Source organism: Tamandua tetradactyla, chromosome 11, assembly GCF_023851605.1.
Source record: "Tamandua tetradactyla isolate mTamTet1 chromosome 11, mTamTet1.pri, whole genome shotgun sequence".
NCBI lineage: Eukaryota > Metazoa > Chordata > Mammalia > Pilosa > Myrmecophagidae > Tamandua > Tamandua tetradactyla.
Window position 1 is genome coordinate 21,746,155 of NC_135337.1, and position 18,637 is coordinate 21,764,791.

General features: G+C 36.7%; 1 long non-coding RNA gene across 2 annotated transcripts in view; it reads right to left on the reverse strand.

The window, feature by feature from the left end:
• LOC143649422 (uncharacterized) overlaps nucleotides 1-18,637 on the reverse strand; it is a 141,603-nt gene that overhangs the window by 12,199 nt on the left and 110,767 nt on the right. For both annotated transcript variants that reach the window (XR_013158988.1, XR_013158987.1), the window contains one exon: nucleotides 101-406. This is a non-coding gene — a long non-coding RNA (uncharacterized LOC143649422). The remainder of the gene's footprint in view (nucleotides 1-100; nucleotides 407-18,637) is intronic.

Genomic DNA, 18,637 nt, shown 5'->3' on the forward strand with positions numbered 1-18,637 from the left:
AATTTAATAAGTTGCTAGTTCACAGTTCTAAGGCCGAGAAAATGTCCAATGAAAACAAGTCTATAGAAATGTCCAATCAAAGGCATCCAGAGAAAGATACCTTGGTTCAAGAAGGCCAATGATATTCAGGGTTTCTCTCTCATCTGGAAAGACACATGGTGAACACAGCCAGGGCTTCTCTGTCAGCTGGAAGGGCACATGGCAAACACAGCATCATATGCTAGCTTTCTCTCCTGGCTTCTAGTTTCTTGAGGCTTCCTGGGAGTCATTTTTCTTCTTCATCTCCAAAGGTCACTGGCTGGTGGACTCTGCTTCTCGTGGCTATGTTGTTCAGTTCTGCTCTCTCCAAATCTCCATTCTCCAAAATGTTTCCTCTTTGATAGGACTCCAATAAGCCAGTCAAGACCTACCCAAATGGATGGAGACATGTCATCACCTAATCCAATTTAACAACCACTCTTGACTAAATCACATCATCCAGGGAGATGATCTGATTATAGTTTCAAACATGCAGTATTGAATAGGGATTATTCTACCTTTATGAAATGGGATTTTGATTAAAACATGGCTTTTCTAGGGGGCATACTTCCTTTCAAACCAGCACAGCAAATAAAATCCAAAAGGCAAAATGATAGAAGAAAGTACTGCCTTTAAAGTAATGACATTAAATGCTATTGGGTTAAGTTCCAGAATCAAAAGACACAGACTAGCAGAATGAATTAAACAACAGGACCCATCCATATGCTGCCTACAGGACACTCATTTTAGACCCAAGTACAAGGACAGATTGAAAGTGAAAGGTTGGAAAAAGATATCTCATTCAAATAACAACCAGAAGAAAGCTGGGATATCTATATTAATATCTGACAAATTAGACTTCAAATGTTAAGCAATTAAAAGAGACAAAGAAAGACACTATGTGTTGATAAAAGGAACAATTCAACAAAAAGATATAACAATCATAAGTATTTATGCACCAAACCAGAGTGCCCAAAAATACATGAGGCAAACACTGACAATACCAGAGGGAGAAGTAGATACCTCTACCATAATAGCTGGAGACTTCAATTCCCTGCTTTCATCAATGGATAGAACATCTAGACAGAGGATAAATAAGGAAACAGATTTTGAATAATATGTTAAATAAACTAAACTTAACAGGCATTTACAGAACATTAAACCCACAACAGAAGGAAACATATTTTTTCCAAATGCTCATGGATCATTCTCAAGGATAGACCACATGTTAGGTCAAAAAGCAAGTCTCAATAAATTTTAGAAGATTGACATTATACAAAACATTTTCATGGATCATAATGGAATGAAATCACAAATATATGGAGGCTAAAAAATATACTCTTAAACAACCAGTGGGTCAAGGAAGAAATTACAAGAGAAATCAGTAAATATCTCAAGGCAAATAAAAATGAAAACACAACATATCATATCAAAACTTATGCGTTGCAGCAAAGACAGTGCTGAGAGGGAAATTTATTGCTTTAAATGCCCATATTAAAAAAGAAGAAAGCAACAATCAAGGAGTTAACTGTTCACCTGGGAGAACTAAAGGAAGAACAGCAAACTAATCCTGAAGCAAATAAAAAGAAAGAAATAATGGATATTAGAGCAGCAATAAATGTAATTGGAGAATATGAAAACAAAGGACAAAATCAGAAGTTCGTTCTTTGAGAAAATCAATAAAATTGATGGACTCTCATCTAGGCTGAAAAGATAAAAGAGAGAGGTTTCAAATAAATAAAATCAGAAATGGAAGAGAGGACATAGCCAGTGACCCTGAAAAAATAAAAGAGGTAATGAAAGGATACTGAGAACAACTATATACTGACAAACTAGACAATGTAGATGAAATGGACAACTTCCTAGAAAAGTATCAACAACCAACATTGACTCAAAAAGAAATAGATGACCACAACAAAGCAATCACAAGTAAATAGATTGAATCAGTCATCAAGAAGCTCAAAGAAAAGTCCAGGACCAGATGGTTTCATATGTGAATTCTACCAAGAATTCAAGAAAGAATTAGTACCAATACTGCTAAAAATCTTCAAAAAAATTGAAGAAGGAAAGCTTCTACGAAGCCAATATCATCCACACATTCCACGAAGCCAATATCATCCTAATGCCAAAGCCAGACAAAGATACTACAAGAAAAGAAAATTATAGACCAAGCTGTTTAATGTATATAGGTGCAGAAATCTTCAAAAAAAAAAAAAATACTTGCAAATCAAACCCAGCAGCACATTAAAAGAATTATACACTATGACCAAGTAGAATTTATTCCAGGTATGTAAAGCTGTTGAACACAAGAAAATCAATTAATGTAATACACCATATCAATAAGGCAAAGTGAAAAAATAAGTGATAATCTCAATTGATGCAGAAAAGGCATTTGATAGAATTCAACATCCTTTCTTGAGGAAAACACTTCAAAGGATAGGAATAGAAGGGAACTTCCTCAACATGATAAGAACAGCTAACATCACCTTAAATGGAGAAAGAGTGAAAGCCTTTCCTCTAAGATCAGGAACAAGACTAGGGTGCCCACTGTCAGCATTGTTATTCAACATTGTGTTGGAAGAGGTTCTAGCCAGAGAAATCAGACTAGAAAAAGAAATAAAATGCATCCAAATTGGAAATGAAGAAGTAAAACTCTCACTGTTAACAGATAACATACTATATACCTAAATTCACCCCAAAAAATGTACAGCAAACTTACTAGAGCTAATAAATGAGTACAGCAAAGTGATAGGATACAAGATAAATACAAAAAAATCAGTACTGTTTCTATACATTAGTGATGAGCAATTTGAGAGGAATTTAAGAAAAAAATTCCATTTACAATAGCAACCAAAAGAATAAAATATTTAGGAAATAAATTTAACAAGGACACAAAAAAACCTACACAAAGAAAACTATGAGAAATTGCTAAAAGAAATCATGGAAGACCTAATAAATGGAAGGGCATACCATGTTCATGGATTCCTTAGATTGGACATTTTTATAGCCTTGCTTTAATTTGGACATCTTCATGGCCTTAGAACTGTAAACTTGCAACATAATAAACTTTAAAAATCTCAGAGAAGAAACCAAGGACTATAGTTCCCAGAATCCCTTTCCCTCAATGGTTCCAAGTTATAGTTTGCCAGTGAAAGAGGCATTTATGTGATATCTGGAAAGGATAGGAAGAGAAGCTATTATTCTCCCACAGAAATTACAGCTGGATATGTGGGCAGACAGTGTACATGAGATTCACAGCAGCTTCTGGGTGATTTCCTGCAAATTACCCTATTTGATTCTATGGGCAATTGAGATGGCTAGTGGTGGCTTCTGGAAAATTATTTGTTTAAGTGCTGCAAGCTGCTATTTCTTGTAGGAGCTTCCAGGAGATTCTTCCAATTCACCAGCTTCAATAAAATTCTGGGGAACCAACCACCTTGGCGATATAAACTGAGATTATTAACAACAATGTCCCTGGCCTTTGATTTCCCAACACTTCCAATGGTTGTGGAGGTCTCTAATTCCCATATCAAAATCCTTCATATTTAGTTTACATAGAGCAGCTTCTGTTTTTCTACATAGACACTGTTCAATATAATGTGGTGTATGATGGTTAGGTTCATGTGTCAACTGGACCAGGTAATGGTGTCCAGTTTTCTAGTGAAACAAGCACTGGCCTCTCCATTACTGTAAAGGCATTTCATGGTCTTCAATCATCAGTAAATTGATTGCATCAATAACTGATTACATCTACAGTCAACTAAGGGGGATGTCTTCTGCAAAGAGGGGCATTTAATCCAATTAGCTCAAGGCTTTAAAAGGAGAGTGATGACTTCAACAGACAGAAGAGAGAACTTTTATCTCTATTTCTGCATCCAACACCTCCTGGGGAATTCATTAAAAGCCTGCATCAGAGTTGTCAGCTTCAGCTTAAAGACTTTGGACTTATGCATCTCCACAGTTGCATGAGACACTTTTATAAAATTTTAAAATATTTAAAAATATCTCCTGTTCATTCTGTTTCCCTAGAGTACCCTTGCTAATATATGGAGCTTACTGTACTTCATTCCCATTATTTTGATTGTGTGTTCAAAAATAATTATGTGGTATAATATTGTAGCATAACAGAGTTATTGGCCAAAACCAATACAGTATAGTACACAGAGATTTTTAAACTATCTTGTCATATCTTATACGACATATTCCAACAAGGTGGAATAGCACCTATAGCATTTAAAAAGGATGTTGGAATTCAAAAAAGCCATAAAATTTTTCATATAAAAAGTTTAACATAGCAGGACTTACAAAATGTAATATTGGTTGCTTTCAGAGAAAGTAACTAATCTGTTAGAGTCTCCCAAAGAAAAAAACTAAACCGATATACCTCAGGAACACAAATGTTTCTGTAGTAGTGTGTGCTAGTGTCCTATTATTCTACTGCAGATGTAAATTTTTAAGCCTTGTGATATATGTTGAAAAGTATTTGCTAGATTGATTTTAACAATCCATGCTCATACTAATATTACTTGCCAATTCCCATTTCATTACATACTTGCTAACAGTATGATGGGTTTTTATTTTTTTTCAACTTTTCAACTAGTAAATTTTCAATAACATTTTAAGGAAAGTAGTTTCTTTTGGCCTTTGATTTATCTGACAGTCATGATATTTGTATTATGTAGGTAAGAAAACACTGCTCTAAAACCCAGGAAACATGATATTATTCTTGGTTTGGTTCTATCACTGATTTTTCAATCTGGTCAATATTTCTATTTATAGTGAAACTTTCTCAAAGTAGTAACATTGAAAAATAAGAATGGAGAAAGACTGATCTATTAAAAGATTGATACATTAAAATCATAACAAATATTCCTCGGCTTATTCCTTGGTTCAACATTTGTTAAAAACACACTAGACTGCAGGCAGGTGTGAAGAATTGCAGCTCCCTCCAAAGAGTTCACAATCTGCGGGGGACAACAGCTAGTAAGTAGGTGTTTTAATTCCTAGGCTGCTTAAAGCAGATATCCATGAGTTGCATTGGCTTAAACAATGGAAATTCATTAGTTTGCTGTATGAGGTCATGAAAATGTCCATATCAAGGCATCCCGAAGGCGACGCTTTCTTCCCTAAGCCCAGCTGCCAGAGATTCTTGGCTCTTCTGCCACATGGCAAGGTACCTGGCGGTGTCTGCTGGTCTCTCCCTTCTTTTCTTGGTTTCACTGATTTCAGCTGCTTGCTTCCATGGCTTTCTCTCTCTCCGTCTGTACTCATTCTATTTATAAAGGACTCCAGTAAGAGGATTAAGACTCATCCAGAATAAGGTGGTTCCATCTTAACTGAAGTAGCCCCATCAAAAGGTCCTACTTGCAATGGGTTTATGCACAAAGGAATGAATTAGAGTTAAGAACATATTTTTCTGGGGTGCATACTGCTTCAAACCACCATGGTAGGTGACAGTGCAGTTCTTTACTTCCTTCATACAAAGCATTTGGGCTAAAAATGCTCAAGAATCAAGAATGTTTTTGGAAATTTAGAAAAATAAGACAGTATATGTTATAGGCAACACCTCCAACAGAACCCGGGACAGTACCCTTGTAAACAAACAAAGTAATATTTCTGTGGTAAAATATAAACATTCATCCCAAGGAGATATTAAACTATAACAGCCTCATGTTGGTTCAGGTCAGGTTTTGCATTAAAATAAGTTTTTGTATCAAACATAATATAAGTTTTTGATTTTCAGAGGTTTTTGGATTTTGGAATTGCAGCTAAGAGATCATGGACTTGTATATGGTGACATATGTTCTAGGATAGTAGTAAGAAGAAAGTACTACAGGAATGTACAGATATGGGACCCAGTCCAGACTGGTAAGGGGTAGGAAGCCTGGTGGAGAGAAAATAGAAGTTGGCTAATAGGTGCCAACAAAATAAAGGTTTGCTGTAGTATTGTTCTAGAGAGCTATGAGAGAGGTTGAGAAAGAAATTAATGCCTGATGGCAAAGTTTGAAAGAACTTTTTTGAGCTTTCTTGCCTTATTGTTTTCTACAAAGTCAGATAGTTTTTTATTGTTGTGATACAAATTTAACATTGAAAATTTTGAGTGATATGTGAATTCTCCTCATTAAGGAATAACAAATATTGCAGATAACATGTTAAATAACAGTGTGCTCACTTAAACACTCAACTATTTTTTGCATGTCTATGTTATATATAATTCAAGACTTCTATACTTTCTTACATTGTTCTGTTATTCCCTCTGGATTTAGCTATGCTCCACTCCCCAACCCCCACCCCCACCCCACACACGGAAATGATCATCTCACGCCTATGCTTGAGAACTCTTAAGGCTTCCCAGTGATAGAATATATTTAATATATACACATATATTAGGATAGTGCTTACAACTTCAGGATCTTGGGTAAAACAAATCTAGATTAGCCTGTTGTGAAACCTTGGGAAGTGTACTGAGCTTTCCTTGGTCTCAGTTCCCTCTTCAGTAGAAAGACTTACCTTAAAGAGTCATCATGATATTTACATGAGAATACTGCCTGGTATATAGTAAGAGTTCAACAAAGGTGCACTTATGTATGTATGTGTGTGCATATCCCGTGAAGGGCATAGCATTTGAAGCCCTTCACTCCCCACCTCTACAAACCTTTCCAGCCTCATTTTCTACCAATTACCCATAACATCCTTATTAGAATGATAACTGAACCAGGAAACTAGAACCGATGGGTAAAAGATCATGTGCAATCAATCCATGATAGAGGGTCTAAGGCTTATCTATGGCTGTTCAAATGCACTGCTAAGAAATTAGAAATGAAAATATAGGGCAAATAGACTAGTGGTGAGATAGTGATTTACACAAAAACTCAGGTAAGAACACAAAAAAGAGGGCATAGGAACCTCTATGAAGATTGGGAGCTTGGAAGTAAAGGGTAGGGAGGGCAGACAGGAAAAACACCAAAGCTTAAGAGAAACTGTAAGAAACATGTGGTGAACTAGTCAAGAGCAGATGCTAAAAAGATGCCTCTTGCAACTAAGTGTACAGATTGCAGACCTAGAACTGGAATTCTTTTAACATGGGCCTAGAACATCTCAAAGTATTAAATGTACACAAACAACTACATGTAAGGTTTTTCTTATTAAGTGGTTTTATCATTCCTTTCTCCTGATCTTGCTTGCAAAAATTATTTGCACTATTTTTCAAGATAGGAGTTTCTAAACAAATGCCAAGTTCAGGGCCTGATGAAGTTATATATTAATTAGTCAAAAGTATTCATTGAGCATACACTCAATAAGTGACCTGCACTTAAGATAAACAGTAAGGCATTTGTCAGAAAATAAAATCCAGGGGCGGGCCACGGTGGCCCAGCAGGCAGGAACGCTTGCCTGCCATGCCAGAGGACCCGGGTTTGATTCCCAGTGCCTGCCCATGTAAAAAATAATAATAATAATAATAACCTTCTTAATTAAAAAATAAATAAATAAAATAAAATCTGGGGAATTTGAACCAACCTCATCTTATCGAATGTAAAAAAGAGTTGTTTTTTCTTTTTTTTTTTTTTAATCCCAGAAACCCACAAAATAGTTCAAGAACAGTGGCGTCAAAACATTTACAACCTTTAGGGAAAACTTCTAGTCAACCAAGATGGCAGCATAAGATACTCCAGGGTAAATTTTCCAACAGAATCTTTGAACAACTAGTAACAATTGGCAGACCCATCTTTCTCAAAACTCCAGGAAACATTGAAGGGTTGCAGTCACTGGATGAGTACCAAATCAAGAAAATGTAGCTTTGAAAAAAGCTTCCACTGTGGGTGTCAGGCCCTGTTTCAGAGGGAGCAGAGTAACTTCTATATACCTGCTGTGCTGACCTTATGTCCATGCCGAGCTTTTGGGTGGTAGCCTGAGAGACTGAATCAGGAAACTGGGCTCTGGCTCACCCTCCCATAATTTGTCCTGCAGGCAGAAGCAGCTTGCTGACAGCTCAAACAGTATAAGAAACAACTAAGTCAGAGAAGCCTGGAGCAAAGGATTACTTACTTGCTTTAAGACATACAATTAAGCACCTGGAAGGGGGAAAGTCTTCACAAAAAGACCAGAAAGAGCATACAAATCCTGTAGGTGAGGGAATTCCTAAGACCAGAAGTAAGCACAAGCCCAGAATAAGATACAGGCTCAGCAAAGATGGGAAGGACCTTTTACTTTACTTTTCCCTCAGAATGATCTTCTCAATAGGAGGGGTAAACTCTTAAGGAGAGCACCAGCCAACATGGAATCTAAAGACCTCTTGTGAAGAAACCATATGGGTAATTATAAATGCCAGTACCATGGTCTTGTTTTTTGGTTTTTGGTATGTAATTCCACTTTTGACTTTTACAGGTTCTAAAATGCAAAAGTACAAAAAGGAATGAGAAATTTACAGATTTGGAGCCTAAAATGTATAAAGATATACATTTGTAATAAGTACAAGAATAAGGTGAGGGACAGAAGTTTGTAGGGACAGTGTATGTGTATGCAGTGAAGTTATGCTGGTGTAAAAATGTGATTGCTACATATTTAGGATATTAAATTTAAGTTCCATGGTAATTACAAAGAAAATATCCGAAAAATACATAGAGAAGGAAAAGAGAAGGGACTTAAAATGGTACACTACAAAAAGTCAAATAAACATGAAAGCTGGCATTTATGGAACAACTGAGGTACAAAAAAGGTATAAGACTTACAGAGAGCAAATAGCAAAATGGCAGAAGAAAATCCATTATTAGTAGCTACTTTATATGTATATGGAGTAAACACAATGATCAAAAGACAGAGGTTGCCAGAATGGATAATAAAAGCAAGACCAACTATATGCTACCTAAAATAAACACACTTTAAATTTAAAGACACAAGTAGAATGAAGTGGAAGTATGGGAAAAATATATACCATGCAAATGGTATCCATCGTTCCCACTAACAATATATGAGCGTTCTATTTCTCTGCATCCTAGCCAACACATGATTCTTTCCTTTTTTTAAAAAATAGCCATTCTAGGGGGTATGAAGTAGTATCTCATTGTGGTTTTAATTTGTATTTCCCTAATAACAAACGATGTTGAACATCTTTTTCAGGTTTTTATTTTCCACTTGTTTATGTTCTTTGGAGAAATGTCTATTTAAGTATTTTGCCCATTTCTAAAAACACTGTCTTTTTGTTGTTGAGTTGTAGTTCATTATATGTTCGGGATATGAAACATTATCAGATAAGGTTTCTAAGTATATTCTCCCATTCTGTAGGTTATCTTTCAAGTTTCTTGAAATTTCTTTGATGCATAAATGTTTTTAATTTTTATGAAGTCCATTTATCTATGTTTTCTTTATTTATTTTGTAGGCTGCATGGGGGGTCACATTTCATTATTTTTTCCACGTGAATATCCTGTTATTGCAAAACCACTTGCTGACTTTTTTATTGTTTGTTTGATTTTGTTAGTCTGTTTTGCTTGTCTGTTTGTGTTTTGGGAAGACCATGGACCAGGAATCGAGCCTGCGTCTCCTGCATGGCAGGTGAGAATTCTACCACTGAACTACCCTTGAACACCCTGTATTTTCTTTTGTTGATTGTGCTTTTGGTCCAGTATCTTTTATATACTCCCTTATATATTTTATGAATATTAAATCAATAATAAAAATATCATTGATTAACTATATCTTTGGAATTAAAAAAATTGTTCTCACCTCATATTTTCCTTTACTTTTTCACAGTTTGAGGATTTTGGTTTAGTAATAACCTCATCCTGAAAAATAAATAGCATTACATATTTTTCTAAAATATTCAAGCAATTACTATCTAAGTTTTTAAGCTATGCTTTCATCTGTAAAAATTCACCTTTACAATTTCCCAAGGCAATATGAACGACAGTCTTAGTGATTGGAACATTATGATGAGTATACACCCAGACAAAAATCCTCAAATATTAATTAACTGATGTCCTTCCATATTTGCATTAATTGGGAAATCAAAACATGAGCAACAGGTGCTGATGAATTTAACACGGGCCCTTTATTGGAGCCTGCTGTCTTGAATACACCTAACAGAAGTGTATCGGGTGAATCTTGTCTTTGATTCAGAAGTCTTTCTTCCTCGTGTAATCTCTAAATATTTTATGAACACAAAGAACAATTCAATACAAAGCTGAAATATACAAAAAACTAAGTCCCCTTAACCTTTGAATACAAAGTTTCTACTTGAGGCACAGAAATACATTGCATTATAGTTTTACCGTTTCATGTTTTCACTGGGGGCCATTAATTTGTTGTTCTGGTTTATATGGACGCTCCAGTATATACAGACCTGGAAAGGCGTTTTGCCATACTTCTTTGCTGGCTGGAAAACGTTAGGGAAACTTAGGATGACTCCCTAATGGGCCTAGCCTTTCAAAACAATGTTTCTTTTTCTTTTCTTTTTTTGACAAAACTCGAGTAGCTTTTGAGGTGTTTGGAAAGGATGAAATTTCAACTGGTTAGAGACTTGGGGAAGAGGAAGAGGAATCCTTGAAAAGCAAAGATTTGTCTTATTTAAAATAGTTATTGATTTTATAATTTCATGTGAGAAAGGGGAAAATGCAACTATTGTGATTGGCTAAAATAGAACACATTTATGCATAGCTAAGGTACTTCAGGAAAATGTGCCCAGAGCCCTCTGACATACGACTTCCTCTTACTTCCGTGTCTCTCCCATCCTCCCCCTCCTACAATAAGATACCCATTGACCTCACTTGTTTCTGAAATGGCTACTTTTCTTTTTAAAATAAATTTTTTTCTCACTCAAAAGTTTTTACTATACGGCTACATAATGAAGACTCATTGTCCATAAAACATGCCCAGTGGATTCAATGAGAGAAAACTTCCCAAAATAGATAGGATGTTTGGAGCCAGGAAGACAAAACACAATTGACTAAGTGAACTTTTCCCTTTTCACCTGATTGCTTTTGGTGATGGAAAGAGGTAGCCAAAGCTTGGCCGAATACCAGTCATTCAATCGCTATAGTTCCCCTTAAGGAATTCGTGCTGCTCTTCTCTTTTAGAGTAAAGAACTTCAAACTGGCCTTAGAAATAATGCTACTAGTGATAACATTTTAACTGGAGAAAAGGACTTCTGGGAATCTGTAAAACTGTCTGGTGAGAAAGAATAACTAAAACATGGGATGAAATGGAGCCTGTCTGATAAATAGGCTATAGGATAAAAAGATCATGAATTTAAACAAATATAAAATAAAAGAATACGAAGTTACTCAAGATAAATCAGAGAGAAAAAGGCATATGATCATATATGAATTAAGACCATATTTTTGGTACTTATGTAAATCAAATGTCACACTTAAAAATATGCTAGAAAAATAAATTACTGGTTGACTTCAGCTTTACTTTAAACCAGAGAGGTATACAATGGTGGAGGAAAACAATTATTGCTTCCTTTCTTTCACAGAGCACAGTTCATTGCATTTTGTTTCCTCAGGAGAAAAAAGGCACCAGATTTTTTTTCTTTGCCTAGTAAATGGTTTATGGATGTTTCGTTTCAATACATGAAATATTTAACATCATTACAATATGTTCAATATGTTGCCCTCATTAGAAATGTATATTCAGTTCACTGTGCAAAATTTCAATGAACAAAGTGTTTTTAAAAAATTTTTATTCGAGGGTGCACGGGTGGTTCAGTGGTAGAAGGCTCGCCTTTCATGCGGGAGACCTGGGTTCGATTCCTGGACCATGCTGCCAAAATATACAATCTAGCATTTCCCCCTTTAATCATATTCAGATATATATTTCAGTGCCGTTAATTTTGCTCACAATGTTGTGCCTCCGTCACAACTACCCGTTACTAAAACATTTCCATCCTTCCAAACAGGAACCACGTGCATTTCAAAAGGTGGAAGCAACCCAAGTATCCATCAACTGAAAAATGGACAAATCAGATGTGGAATATACATTCAGTGGACTATTATTCAGCCTTAAAAAGGAATGAAGTCCTGATACATGTGACGACATGGATGAGCCTCGAAGGCACCCTGTTGAGGGAAATAAGCCACACACAAAAGGACAAATAACGCATGATCTCACTGACTTGAAACAGCTAGAATAAGCAAACCTATAGAGTCCAAATCTAGAATATAGATTACAGGGGATGGGCGGGAGGTGGGAATGGCAAGTGAAGACTTGAAAAGGCACCGGATTTGTGGGGTAGTTTTCCCCTCATTTAATCCCTAGAGACAATTTAAACTTTAACCCTCACCCCTTCAATGAGTACAGCATCTTCTTTCATTTCAAAATATTGGATTGGTGCTGATGAGGATAGGACCAAAATAAAAAAGAGATTAGTTTATTTTACCAAAATAAAAATGTTCATTGAATGTACTTTTACGAACAGTAACCAACCAGCCAGTGTATATTGAACTTGTCTGCTACCACTTATAGGTACAAAGCACAATATTGGAGTAAAAGGGAATAAGGTATGTGGTCTCAGCCTTTGAGGATGGGGAAAGTGCTATATAAAATAAATTTAAAACTTTACAAAGAACATAAAAATTAAGACTGACAAATATATATTCTCAACACACACACACATACATATACATGAACACATGCTCAAAAACCAAGCAAGCAGAAAGAACTCCCCCAAACCTAATTAGAAAATAACCTAAAACCCTGCTGCACCAATTATAGTCTTGTTCATCTAAAAGAGAGATAACGTGCTATGTGCTACGCCTGTGAGTGTGACAGCGAACACGGTTGTTCAGAAGATCTGACCGCTAAGCACTTAAAAGAAAAAATTTCTTAAAATAATTACATCAGCATATGGACTCTGGAAAATTTCTTCTACCGTAATAAGGTCAGATGGACATTTCCTGCTTCACATTTCTGGTACACGTTGTCTTTTAGACAATAATAGTGAGAAACAATAGTTTGGCAGGCATTCAAGGCATACTAAGAAATGTCCTAGCCCTTTAAGGCTGGGCTGAGTCAGCCTCAAGTGGCAAAGATCTCAGTGATGACAAGAAGGGCAGAGACAGGGTCTGGGGCGTGGTGGCCCTAGAGAATAAGAGTCAAGAAGCAGACATATCCCTGACTTCAATCTTTAATGTTTCTTGACTTGCCAAGCCCCAACATTACAGCAGTTAGGGTTGAGTCTGAATAGCTTGCACCCCTGTCCCCTTTTTTAAATTGTTCGTAAGGTGAACAGCAATGCAAAAAAACAAATGAGTTGACAGTCCTCTTAAATTGTTAAGCAGGACTGGCCAATGCTGCTATTACCCAACCTCCTATGCCTGCTTTAATTAGTCATTCCAAGTAAGTGTGAGGGCTTCCCTACCCTTCTTTAAACTTCAGAACCCACTGGATATCCTCACCCTATACAGGAATGGCCACTTCAAACACCATGAGACAGATCCAACCAGGACTGGTTCCTTACAAATCTCTTATTAGCTCCCACATCTTCTTAGACACCAGGTTGGGTGGAACTGGCAGCATGTGCTGGCATCAAAACAGCCCACACCAATGTGAGGCTATCTTGGCTAGTCATTTCCAGTTACATCTCTCCTCTCTCTAATCTTCTGCCACTCTGAAAGAAGGCAGAGACTGCCGAGGGGTTATCAACAGTGGAACAAGCCTTCCAAAGAGGACAGGGGACAGAGTTAGGAGGGGCAGAATCTAAGATGAAAAGTTGCAAAGCAGAAGGAATGACGATGGGGAAGAACGGACAGGAGACCAGGGGCGGGGGTGGGGGGTGGCTGCCTTTCATCCACCGCCAGAGAATTATAAGGACGAGTGAGCTGGAAATCATCCTTGACCATCCTTCTTTTTCACTTTTCACATTCAACTCATTGCCAAATCCTCCTCATTGTTAACCCCAAGGGCAAAAGTACCTGCTGGTTTTTTTTCCCAAAATACCAAAAAATGTTTTGTTTATGTAAAAATGATATAAATAACACATGATATCTATATTTTTAATTTCAAAACTATAAAGAAAAAATAGACACCATCTCCAATTCTACTTTCCAAAAAGAGCACTGCTTAATATTTTGTTGAAAATCTTTCTAGACATCTCTCTATGCACACATGCACGTTCTTGCTCTCACACACAGATAATTTTAGATAAAGAGGAGACAAGTTATACATCAAATTTGGCAACCTGTTTTTACTTAATAATAGGCCATGGGCCTCTGTCTATTTCAACAAATATAGATCTACAAATCATTTTTAACGACTGTATAATATTCCATTAGTGGAATATAAAATTATTTAACATCTCTTTCATTGAAAGAAATTATTTTTTCAATTTTGAAAATTTTTTTTCAAATATTTTCCATGTTCTGTCTCTAACAATGCTGAGATTAATGTCCTTGTACATATATTTGTGCTATCATGTGTCCTATTTTACTAATTCAGTCATGGTAAATAGCACATGTTTTTATGTGCATTTTTTTAAATCACTGGTAAGGTTTTAACATTTTGGAGGCCAATTATATTCTTTAATGAATTGCTGCATTCATTTTTCTAGTAGAATGTCTTTTTTTTTCTTATTGATTTGTAATACCTCTTCGTATACCAGGGCTACAAACGCTCTCATCTTTCATATCTTTTGTGTATCATCACAGATTTTTTCTCCCGTTTGTCCTTTGTTTTCAAATTTAATTTTAAATGTTTTTGCTGAGACATTTAATTTTTACATAGTCATACTTGCCAATAATTTCTATCTTTTTTTTTTTGACTTAGTGCTATTGATTTAATACCCTAGCATTTGTAAGCACCATCCCTCCTTTGACTTCCTCCTATCATTAACCTAAATCAGGTCCTTTGTTATGTCTCACCTGGGTGACTGTAACAGCCTGAACTGGTTTCCCCTATGAACCTCCATCCCTGCCCATGCTCCACACAGCTGTAGGGTGCTCTAGCTGACATGAAAATCTGTCCAGGTCAATCTTTTCTGCCTCATACTGTTCAGTAGTATGTGTCTCAAGTTGGGTATTCATCAGCCAAGGCTTTGTGACATGGTTTTCCCAGAAGTTAAAAAATAAAAAGCTAAACAAATGTTATTGGAGCAACTTCTATATGTGAAGTTTTTTTAAAAAAAAAGAAGAAGAAATTTTATTTTTAGAGCAGTTTTAGGTTTACAGAAAAATTGCATGGACAGTACAAGATACTTTCACACACGTATTGTGTCAAGGCCTTGTTATTAATACCTGGCTTTAGTGTGGTACCATTGGTAGAAACAGTATTTTTACCAAAGAAAACATTCTTTTTATTTTTATAAAAACAAATATGTTACGAAGTAGGATGCAAACTGCTAATGAATTTTAAGATAAACTAGACTGAGTTAACCCCCAAGAGAACCTTTTTTGTTGCTCAGATGTGGCCTCTCTCTCCAGCCAACACAACAAGCAAACTCACCACTCTCCCCCTGTCTACCTGGGAAAAGACTCCCAAGGGTGCGGACCTTCCTTCCTGGCAATGCAGGACAAAAATCCTAGAATGAGCTGAGACTCAGCATCAAGGGATTGAGAAAAACTTCTTGACCAAAAGGGGGAAGAGTGAAATGAGACAAAGCGCCAATGGCTGAGAGATTACAAACAGAGTCGAAAAGTTATCCTGGAGGTTATTCTTATGCATTAAGTAGGTATCACCTTGTTATTCAAGATGTAATGGAGAGGCTGGAGGGAACTGCCTGAAAATGTAGAGCTGTGTTCCAGTAGCCATGCTTCTTGATGATGATTGAATAACGATAAAGCTTTCACAGTGTGAGTGTGTGAGTGTGAAAACCTTGTTTCTGATGCTCCTTTTATCTACCTGGTCAACAAACGAGTAGAACATATGGAATAAAAATAAATAATAGGGGGAACGAATGTTAAAATAAATTTAGTTTGAAATGCTAGTGATCAATGAAAGGGAGGGGTAAGGGGTATGGTATGTATAAATTTCTTTTTCTGAATAGATGCAAATGTTCCAAGAAATGATTATGGTGATGAATATACAAGTATGTGATGATATTGTGAATTACTGATTATATTTGTAGAACAGAATGATCAAAATAGGAATGTTTGCATTTGCTTTATGTTTTTTGGTATTTAAAAAATAAAATAAATTTTTAAAAAGATAAACTGGAAACTTCAAAGAAATGTCACTAGTTAGGTGGAGGAGTTTAAAATGCAGTGGATATGGAAGACAACGTTTCAGGGCCTCACTAAGCTTAGCAGGAAGAGTGAGTGGGTTACGTTCAAAACTTGTTGCTTTACATCCTCATCGTTTAGATTTTCAAGCCTACCATGATGTTAGGTGCAACCACGTGATTGTGATTCTGGCCCATAGAACGTGAGAGAAATTAGGGTGACGATGTAATTTACTGTCCAAATCAGACACATTGAGCATGGAAGGGGACACTCCTAATTGTTGTGCTGGAAATTCAGGTATAAAGTGAGGCATAGGATAACCATGGGGCAAGGTGAAGTGTGCCATCCAGCGCTACCCCAGGCCTAATTCCTCGAGCTCTTTCCCAGTCCATGGGCAAATGCAGAAGTGCTGGCAGTGGACTTTCGTGACCGAGGCAGAGACACAGGATGGAAACATTATACTTTTCCAGGAAGGGGAACACCACTTCCATCACGTTAGATCATCACTGGTTATGACAGTTCTTACCCTGACTAGTTCAACATGGAACACCAGGCTTTCCATGGTATGACCCAACCCCCTCCCAAGCTCTCCAGTCTCACTGTCCACCACTCTCTGGCTTGGACGTCAGCTGTAACACACTAAGCTGTCTGTGCGTGCATCTCTCCTGCCAGCCAGGAAGCTCCTGACATCAGGCAAAAACTTAGTCTTAATAGTCTTTGTAGTACTTATTACCTGAGCCATAACAGACTCCATAAATGTCTGCTGAGCGAAGAGATAAGAATACGAAAGTAAATCTTTCAATAGTCACTATCATGTCTGCAGTTAAAAATACATACCCAACTGTCCATTACATAGAACCTCTTACGTGGGAAAGACATATACTCAAATTCAAGAGTTTGGGAAGATGAGTTACGCTTTTATAGTACTAGAATATGAAAGTGAATTATTTTTCTTCTTTGCCCTCAATGTTCCTTTATTGTTCATTACCCCCTACCCCATGCACAAATACGCACAAATTCTCTGACTTCCTAGGGGGTTTACGTGACTTAATTAACAAAAATAGAGTAAGTTAAAAGGAAAAGAAACAAGTAAGATTTTCAGTTCAGATATGAATGCTGGCCAATAATCCCTACGCAATTGCTCTGGCTCAACAGCAGGATTTTCCTCTCCCGCTTCCCAGGATGATTAAGAGTGACTGTGTAATTGATGAGAATATGCACTAGCACATGTTATCAACTCGAGAAAGGGGCTTTGCCTGCATGATTTCCATTAGCATTAATGGTAGCTAAGCTGCACACACAGAGCATAATGTCCTCTTTGCTCTAAGAAACAGAGGGATTTTCAACACCTCGATTAGGAAATATTGATTAACTGATACATAGATATCCATCTAAAAATGGAATCATTCACTCTGCCACCCTTCCCCCTCATTCACATATAAAACCCTAATGGCAGTCCTGAGAAGAACAAAAAGCCTGAGAGGGGCTGGAAATGAGGAAGGAGGTTAAGAGCAGAGAAGGAAAAAAGCTGCAAATGAAATATGCCAAGCTGCACCCACAGACAGACACACAACCCCCCTACACAATCTCACACACACACACACACACACACACACACAAAACACTTGCTCTACTAATTGATGCAGCTTTGCTTTCATGCCAAATATTAGGGAAACGTTAATTAGAGAGAAATCTTGTTAATCCATTTCCCAGTTCATTAATTATGCATCAATGCCAAGTTTTTGTTGGCCTGTCATAAGACAATTCTGTTCCAATTAAGATCCAATGCTGCACATCATGCATCAGTTATGAGGCTTTCCTGACCCTATGGGAAGGTACTCAGGATCTACTCAATTCATGTGTTGTGTATATTTATGTTCTTTAAATAAGTATTCTGTAATAACGAAATCTCCTTTAGGCTGACTACAATTGTTTCTTAGCAAATACTTTATTCATCTCTGTCAGAGAAACATCAGGAATTCTTTTCAGCTGGAAAAAAAATAGATAGGAGCATATCTACAGACTTTTGGAAAAGTTATGTTATGTGGGAACTACTAAAGTGAAAGGAAAAGGTAATTAAAAAATTATCAAGTAAGGGTGTGAGGGTAGTTCAGTGGTAGAATTCTCACCTGCCATACAGGTGACCCAGGTTCGATTCCCAGCCCATGCACTTCCCAAACAAATAAACGAAAAAATCAAACCAAACAAAATTTCAACAAATGGTGCTGCAATAAGGCGACGCTCAGATGGAAAAAGAATGAAATGTGACCCTTGCCATACAGCATACAGAGAAAAAAAAATTATCAAGTAGTCTCAAAAGAGCGCGGTATCTATTTCTTTTTGTGCAGAGAAAATACAAGATGGGTTTCAGAGCTCAGAGCACCCCAAATACGTAGTTTTAAAAGGGATTTTTGGAAAGGAAGGATCTTTGAAAAGTCTCATCAACAGATGTTAATTGAGCAAAATTCTC